The sequence below is a fragment of the Lipotes vexillifer genome, unplaced genomic scaffold (genome assembly GCF_000442215.2).
Source record: "Lipotes vexillifer unplaced genomic scaffold, Lipotes_vexillifer_v1.1 scaffold1201, whole genome shotgun sequence".
Classification (NCBI taxonomy): domain Eukaryota; kingdom Metazoa; phylum Chordata; class Mammalia; order Artiodactyla; family Lipotidae; genus Lipotes; species Lipotes vexillifer.
In genome coordinates this window covers 911,007-918,426 of record NW_006783542.1, presented here as the reverse complement: position 1 = coordinate 918,426, position 7,420 = coordinate 911,007, and the positions used below count along the sequence as shown (strand labels likewise).

The following is a 7,420-nucleotide window of genomic DNA, read 5'->3' as shown; positions in this document are numbered from 1 at the left end:
GCCACCACACGAAAAAAAAAAAAAAAAAAAAAAAAAAAGAAAAACGCACATGGGCATCTCATAGTCAAACTTCTGAAAAAAGGGGAAATCTTGAAAGAAGCCAAAATATTAATATATGAAGAAAAACAGAATTAAAAAGAGAAACAGAGAAATCCACAATTAGTTGAAGTTTTTAATACTTCTTTTTCAAGGATCAGTAGAATAACTGAACAGAAAACCAGAAGGGGTATGGAAGACTTGAAAAGCATCAAGCAAAACGACCTGATGTTTACAGAACACGATACCAAAGAACAGTTCTTTTCAAGTACACATAAACACTCACCAGGACAGATTCAAATGCTGAGCCATAAAACAGTCTCAACATATTTTAAAGGACTGAAATCATACTAAGTATGTTCTCTAACCACAACAGATGTAAATTAGAAATCAATAATTTAAAAAAAAAGGTATCTGGAAAACATCTAGGTACTTGGAAATTAAATCATCTGAATTTCTATGAGGCAAAGAAGAAATCACCAGGGAATTCAGAAAATATTTTGAACTGAACGGTAATGAACAACATTCATTGGTTTTTGACTCCATGTCAAAATTTGCAGGTTGCAGCTAAAGCAGAGCTTAGAGGGCAACTTATGGCTTTCAGTGTTTATAACAGAAAAGAATACTTTTAAATCAATTACCTATGATTCCATCCCTAAAAAGCTAGAAAAAGAGGGGCAAATTAAATCAAAATAAGGAGAAGAAAGGAAATAATAAAACTAAGAGCAGAGATTAAGGAAACAGTAAAAAAGCAGAAAGAAAATAACGAAATGAAAGCTAGTTCTTGGGAAAGATTAACAGACTTGATAAACCTCTACACAAATTAATAATATCAGAAAAGAAAAAGGGGGCATCACTACAGGTTCTACAGATATTAAAAGGATAATAAGGGAGTATTATGAACAACCTAGTGCTAGTAAATTTGACAAATTTAGATGAAATGAACAAAATCCTGGAAAAGACACAAAATAACCAAAACTGACATAAGAAACAAAAAAAATTTATAGCTGTAAGTATAATTTACAGCACCTATAGCATTCACCACCCACCTAAACCTATTTTTTTTCAATGAAGTTGTAATTTTAAAACTTTCCCGCAAAGAAAACATCAAGCCCTGACGGCTCACTGGTGAATTCTATCAAACATTTAAGGAAGAAACAGTGCCAATCTTAGACAAAGTCTTTCAGAAAACAGAAGAGGAAAGAACATTTTGCAACTCAACATGTAAGGTCAGTATTACTCTGATTCTGAAACCAGACAAAGAAATTAGAAGAAAAATATCTTTCACAAAAATGGCTGCAAATACCCTTGAGCAAATATTAACAAATGAAATCCACCAATATATAAAAGAGATAATACATCATGACCAAATGAATTTAACTCCAGGAATTCAACACTGGTATAATATTTGAGAATCAATCAATGTAATTCACATGTTAACAGAATAAATGAGGAAGCCATATGATCATATCAACAGAGGCAAAAAAAAGCATCTGACAAAATACAGCACCTATTCATGACTTAAAACACACACATACACAGAATTCTTAGCAAACCAGGAATAGAAGAGAACCTCCTAAACTTGATAAAGAACATCCTACAGATATTCAAAATTCCTACAGATAACGTCATGCTTAACAATGAGAACCAAACACACTCTCCTTAAGACCAGGAATCAGGCAAGGACGTCTGGTCTCACCACTTTTATTTAACATTGTCTGGAAATCTCAGGCAGTTCAATAAGAGAAGGAAAAAGAAGGCAAACATACTGGAAAAGGAGAAGTAAATCTGTTTATTCACGAACAATAGGATCGTGCATGTAGGGAATTCTGACTACTCCACAAAAAGCCTACCCGGAACAAATGCAAGGCTGCAACATACAAAAATCAGTGTTCAAAATTCAACTGTATGCCTCCGTATTAGCAATGAACAATTGGAAATTAATTTTTTTTCATTCCATTTACAATCAAAATAAAAGATATGAAGTAAAGTAAAATTTCACAAAATATGTGTAGAACTCATACACTAAAAACTACAAACACTGCTGAAATAAATTAAAGAAGACCTAAGTAAATTGGGAAAAGACAGCATGTTCACACAGGAGGAGGCAATGGTGCTAAAATATCAATTCTTCCGAAAATGATGTATAGATTCAACACAATTCCAATCGATATCTAAGCTAAATCTAAGCTTTTTTGTAGAAATTGACAAGTGACTCTAAAATTTATGTGGAAATACAAAGAACCTAGGATAACTAAAACAATTTTGACAAAGAACAACAAAGTTCAATGACTGACACTGCCAGATTTAAGACTTATTGTAAAACTAGCGTGATCAGGACTGAGTGGTACTGGCCTAACAGACACGTGTGTCCAAGTCAGTCAGTGGGGAAAGGACAGTCTTCAACAAATGCTTCTGGAACAACTAAATATTCTGGTTAAATAAATAAATAAACCGTGACGCTTCCCTCCCATTATACAATCCAAAATAATAACAATCCAAAATGAGTCACAGAACTAAATGTAAAAGCTAAAATTCTCGAAGAAAAAAGAGAGAAAAAACTCTTTTACAACCGTGACATAGGCAAAGACTTCTTAGGACAAAACAGCACTAACCATAAAAGAGAAAAATTATAAATTGGTCTTCATTAAAATTTCTGGAAAGACATTATTAAGAAAATGAAAAGGTAAACCACAGACTAGAAGAAAATATTTGTAATACATATAACGGACAAAGGACTTGTAATCAGAATATAAAAGAATTCTTAGAGTAAGAAAATAAAAAGCCCAATAAGAAAATGAGAAAAAGATTTAACACACAAAAGACAACGTATGAATGACCAATAAGCATACAAAAAACACTAAACTACATTTAGTCATCAAGAAAACGGAAATTAAAACCATACGGAGATACTGATTCACACTAGAATGGCTAAAACTTAAAAAACAACACCAAAAGTGTTGACAAGGATGTGGAGCAACTGGAATCCTCATACACTGCTGGTGGCAAAATTAAAAATACAACCACTTGGGCTTCCCTGGTGGCGCAGTGGTTGAGAGTCAGCCTGCCGATGCAGGGGACACGGGTTCGTGCCCTGGTCCGGGAAGATCCCACGTGCCGCGGAGCGGCTGGGCCCGTGAGCCGTGGCCGCTGAGCCTGCGCGTCCGGAGCCTGTGCTCCGCAACGGGAGAGGCCACAACAGTGAGAGGCCCGCATATCGCCAAAAAAAAAAAAAAAAAAAAAAAAAAAAAAAAATACAGCTACTTTGGGAAACTGCTGGACAGCTACTTAAAAGTTAAACACGTGCTTACATATGGCCCACCAATTGAACTCCTAGGTATTTACCCAAGAGAAATGAAAATATATGTCCTCACAAAAATGTACACAAATGTTCACAGCCACTTTATTTATAATAGGTCAAACCCTGTAAACATCAATGTACACCAATAGGTGAATGAATATTGTGGTTTTCATAAAATGGAATGATACTAGGCAATAAAAAGGAACAGACGACACATAACAACGTGACTGAATCAACAAAATATGAGCGAAGGAATCCAATTTCAGAAGTTCATTTTTCCCTGCAGCGGTAAGTGCTGGGAGGTGGCGGCACTGACTCCTGGGAGCCGGGCACAGGGACAGCCGTCACACTCGGACCTCCTCTGGGGACCCCTTCTGGGTGCGCCGAACCATGGATGGTGTGGGGCCGGCCGGGAAGATTCTTCACACCGGGCTGACTCTGATGCTAGGAGCTTCGGCCTCTGGGGTGTCTCTGGGCATCTCCGAGATCAACGTGAAGACCCTGGTGAAAACTTGAGAGTGGACCACATTACAGATTGAAAAAGGAGCCTCAGAGGAGTCAGTTCTTAAAAACTCAGCTTCTGTTGGTATTATCCAGAGATGAGTCACCCGTGGAAAATGGGCTGTCCGGTCTGTGAGGAAGGGACTTGGAGCTGTCTGACGTGTTTTATTTCTCCAAGAAGGTATTGGAGGCCACTGTGGAAGATGAAGTGACCCAGCGGTTCTCCTCAGAGGAGCTAGTGTCATGGAATCTCCTCGCAAGGAACAATGTAAATTTCCAGAAATCAGTCCGTGGCTCACCATGGTGTGGTGCTGGGCGTCACAGTGAGCTACTGTGTCCTACTGCCTCTGAGAGTTACCTTGGCTTTCACTAGGATCAGTCTGTTGGTTTACAGCAAGTACCCTGGTTGGACAGCTGTCAGGAAGCAGCCTCAAAATCCGGCTGAGTGAACTGGTCCCCTGCCGGATCTGTGTTCGTGCCCTCCCTGTACTACTCGCTACCATAACACTCAGTACGGACTCCAGAAGGGAGGCATTTGTGTTGCAACCATACCTCCCTGTAGATGTTTTATCTTGACAATGGATGGATGCTATGCTACGGTTGGCCAGGTGCATGCATGGTGGACGGGAACTATCCAGAGCTATGGTCAAGGCTTGTCCACATGTCTGGTCTGAACGCTCAGAAATGAAGGCCTGACACCTGGTTACCAACAGACTAAAAGAACATATTGCTGATAAGAGAAAATGACCCATCTTTCCTGAAGGATCCTGCATCAACAATACTTTAGTCATGATATTTAAAAAGGGAAGCTTTGAAACTGGAGGAACCATACATCCAGTTGCAATCAAGTATGATCCTTAGTTTGGTGATGCATTTTGGAACAGCAGTAAATACAACAGGGTGAGCTACCTGCTTTGAGTGATGAGCAGCTGGGCCACTGTCTGTGCTGTGTGGTACTCGCCCCCCATGACCAGAGAGAGAGGAGAAGGTGCAGCCCAGTTTGCTGACAGGGTTACGCCTGCTACTGCTGTACAAGGAGGGCTGACTGAGCTTCCTTGGGACAGAGGGCAGAAGAGAGCCTCGGTGAAGGACGTCTCTAAGGAAGAGCCACAGAGGAGGTAGAGCAAGATGACTGTGGGCGATGGGTATCTCAACGCGGAAGCAGACTGAATGCCACCCAGGCTTTCCAGAGCTAGCCCTTGGAAATGGAATGTGGTGGAGGTTCTTTTTGCCTTTTTGTTTTTTGGGGGGGAGGGTGCACTGTTTTGTCTTACCGTTTTTGTTTTTTTATTGTTAATCTTTTCTACTGGATGACTGTCTCTACCTCTTCATGCCAGAGGCAGAATCCACGGTGCCCTTTTTGGCTTTTGTTGCTGTTACGGCATTAGCCTCATGAGCCGTTAAGTAGTTTACTGAGTTTCAACGTGTTCTGCCTTTTGTAAAACGACTGTGTCATTGTGAATTGAATGAAATATTTGCACCAGAAAAACATCTACTTCTAAAACATCTGTGGAACTCAGCTGCGTTTGGAACTCACTGATACAGTAAATTCTCAAGAAAACACCCCGAGCTGTGTTCACGATTAGCCTTCTCACGCCCCCTCCTCCCATTTCCTTCTATCACTTAAACATGGATTTCACATCACTCGAGTTGCTGTTATGGTGTTGTTCTACTACAAGGTTGAAAAGAAAAATGGAGGACAGTAGTTAGGAGAAAGGACAGATTTGTGGCCACTTGATCTGAAAGTTGAAAGGAAATTAAATATTTTTTACTAGCGTGTTAGAAGAGACCTTCTATTCGGTGAGCTTCACCAAAGAAAATGAGTCCATGTTACTGTGTGTGCACATTTGTATGTAGGCAACTTGCGAATAAGTTAGCCAGCAATAGGTGATAAAGTCTTCAGTCTCCCTTGTTTGTATGCTAAAGATCTATACTTAAGGCCTCTCCCATCTACTGATCTGTTTGATCTTGTAAACAAACGCATTTCAAACAGGAGCCTTTGACAACTGCGAATCCCACTGAGGGTCTTCAGCTCCAGCGGGGGCAGGAGTGAAGGAACCACTGTTCCTCCCCTTCCAGCCCTTCGTCCTTTATTGCAGAATTTTCCCAGTTTCTTGAACAGGAAAATAAGTGGTAAAACTACCTTTTGGAAACTGAGCTTTACATTTTTTTAAAGGGGAAAGTGTTTCCCGACTCTGCAGCATAAGCAATGTTGATAGCAATATAGTGTCATGCAAGTGTTATTTCTCTCCTGGTGACCATGGACAAAATGTGACACCGTTTTACGGTGAATATAAACAAATTCTCCATTTCTAAAAAAAAAATAAATTAAAAAAATAAAAGTTCATACATTATGTTTTCACCTATATGAAATTCTACAACAGGCAAAACTCACCTACAGGGACAGGAAGGAGACTGATGGAGACCTAGCACGGGATGCAGATAGGGATCTGACAGCAAAGAGGCACGAAGGGATTTGGGGAGCCAATAAAAACATTTTATATTTTAACTGGAGTAGTATTTACGTGAGTGTATATACATTTGTCAAAACTCAAAACTATTTACTTTAGGGCTTCCCTGGTGGCGCAGTGGTTGAGAGTCCGCCTGCCGATGCGGGGGACGCGGGTTCGTGCCCCGGTCCGGGAAGATCCCACGTGCCGCGGAGCGGCTGGGCCCGTGAGCCGTGGCCACTGAGCCTGCACGTCCGGAGCCTGTGCTCCACGACGGGAGAGGCCACAACAGTGAGAGGCCCGCGTACAGCAAAAAAAAAAAAAAAAAACAACTATTTACTTTCAATAGGTACAGTTTATTTAAATTATGCCTCAACAAAGCTGAGTTTTAAAAAGAAAAGCTCTGACCTGAAAGTTACTCGGACTTCACTGAGCGTCCCCTTCTTCATCTGCTAAACGTGGATAATACTTAATTTCTCACCCCACAAGGCATCAAATGAGACCAAAGCACTCTGGAGGCTGTTATGTGACACAATGATTTGTAGTGTTTTATTACTTCAGGCATTAGACAGTGTATGACTATGGGATTAGCCTGTAGAATAATTTATTACCTAAAGATAATCTTCAAACTTCATCGTAATCATTTATTTTTTTTTAAATTATCATTATTTTTTTGCGGTACGTGGGCCCCTCACTGTTGCGGCCTCTCCCGCTGCGGAGCACAGGCTCCGGACGCGCAGGCGCAGCGGCCACGGCTCACGGGCCCAGCCGCTCCGCGGCACATGGGATCTTCCCGGACCGGGCCACGAACCCGTGTCCCCTGCATCGGCAGGCGCACTCTCAACCACTGCGCCACCAGGGGAGGCCCCGTAATCATTTATTTTCACGTTCCCCCAAACAAATGCTACATGGATCGATACTTTAAGGAATGAAATTAGGAGTGTGCCTGGCCCACTCAGAGTGGGGCTGCAATGAGCCACCAAAGACAGCGGAAGCAGGAAAAGACAACCACGACGGGGACAGCAAAGCGTGCGCTGCTTTACGGAAAACCCACGAAAGTAGATGATTATATCCAACACATCACGATTTAAGTACAGAACGTTTGTGTTTTTCAAACGTCCTAACCATAGTG

At 41.1% G+C, this 7,420-nt stretch overlaps 1 protein-coding gene and 1 pseudogene across 1 annotated transcript in view; one reads left to right on the top strand and one right to left on the bottom strand.

The window, feature by feature from the left end:
- Window positions 1-7,420, bottom strand: part of CAMSAP2 (calmodulin regulated spectrin associated protein family member 2) — a 99,872-nt gene that overhangs the window by 55,594 nt on the left and 36,858 nt on the right. The gene's annotated exons all lie outside the window — the stretch shown is intronic.
- LOC103074139 (glycerol-3-phosphate acyltransferase 3 pseudogene) lies at window positions 3,728-5,008 on the top strand (annotated as a pseudogene).